This window comes from Epinephelus moara, chromosome 21, assembly GCF_006386435.1.
Source record: "Epinephelus moara isolate mb chromosome 21, YSFRI_EMoa_1.0, whole genome shotgun sequence".
Taxonomy (NCBI): Eukaryota; Metazoa; Chordata; class Actinopteri; order Perciformes; family Serranidae; genus Epinephelus; species Epinephelus moara.
Window position 1 is genome coordinate 39,080,288 of NC_065526.1, and position 1,797 is coordinate 39,082,084.

Here is a 1,797-nt window from a genome sequence, read left to right on the forward strand (position 1 = left end):
ATTTTTGAAAAAAATACTGTTTTCATTGGGAGGTTTGTTCAATAACATTTGAATTAAACTTTAACAGCTGATGACTTGAAAATTATGCTGACTGTCATTTGCATCGACTATTTAGGAAAATCAGAGAAAAATATCATTTGCATAATAATTTGGAACGCGGTGTACAGGCATCTGTTTGCAGAGTGTTTCAGCTCAAAAGAGACCAACACATGTCTCTACTCGAAATGGTTCAAAAACAGCTTTCAATTCACTTTGGTTATGCCTTGGAGAAGCGTTTTAAACATTTGTTTTTATCAAATGTCACTCATGGCGGCAAAACTTGAGGTCCTTCGGTTAATGTAGCGAGCGATCACACTAACGTTAGCTATCAGGGAAAGTTAGCCACATAGCGTAATTAAGCTACCACAGCTTAAGCTTCATGGGGCGTCAGTCAGCTTTCTTACCGATAATCACTAACTAAGTTATGGGTAACTTATATTACCTTTCCGAACAGTCGCTGAAAGTCCTTTCAGTGAATCACAAAACCTTAGCTGGCACCCAAGTCACACTTGCAAACATTAGCTTGCTAGGTCGGTTAGCTAACAGTAGCTTCCTCAAGAACACAGGAAAAAAGTTCAAGTTTTAACTACATAACTTACTGTTAATGGTGTGGACGGTACCGGCGGTAGAGCACCTTGGAGTGCAGCACGCACACCTGCCATGACCGCCCATTCAATCCCTCCTAATTGGAGGGAACTGGCCATGTTTCGGTCCTTCCCCTCACACCTCCACATCCATAGCACAGTCGGTCAGTGGTCAGAGGGCGGGTCCGTGTGCGCTGAGAGGCGTGGGCTTTTTGCATATTTTCTAAGCATTTAGCTTTACACTTGGCGACGCATTTAGATTTAACATTTAGATTTAGATTTACCTGTTAGGTTCACCATTTAATTTCTACCTCAAATGTGAAGAAAATGAGCTCAATGTGAGAAAAGTGAGTTAAATATTCAAAATATATCAGCTAGGAAAGTGTGACTGAATTTTTACATTCGGCACCCCATATGAACAAGCAAAAAAGTGTAAAACAAACAAAAAGAGTATTTTTTAAAAAGTTTGACACCTATTGTAGCTGGAGCTACCACAGAATCAGAATCAGTTTTGAGAACTTTGCCAGGTGTTTGTCTGTCTGTCTGTCTGTCTGTGGACAGATTTTGTCAACACACAATGTCACAACAGTGACAGGTGGCTACACATTTTGACAAATAAAGGCCTGTCTCAATTAGACGCCTGGTCTGTCAGTTTTATGGATGTATAAAACTGGATTGTTGACTACCCACTTGAGCTAACAGTTAGCTGTTTAGATTGAACATACAGATATAAATGTTTAAAATTTCAATATGGAGATGCTACACATCATTGGCTTGGTTCATTTCATGTAACTGACACCATGAGCACCAGAGAAGACTGTAATTCATTTAAATTTACTAGCATGACAAAAAAACAATAGGTGACTCCCCTGTTACACCCGCAAACGTAATAAACCACAAATGTAATACAAATCTGCAGCTTTGAATGTAATAATCCCGCAAAGGTAATAAATTTCCCACAAACGTAATAGCAGCTGCCTACTACAAACGTAACACACAATTTCCTGCAAATGTAATAACTATTACATTTCCAGGAAATTATTACATATGTGGGAAGGTGAAAATCTAAACTGTAATAACTTCCCACAAATGTAATATGAGACTGAATAATGATCTTTGTGGTTGTTGTTGTTGTTTGTTTGTTTACTTATACACCTGCCAATAGTGATGCGTG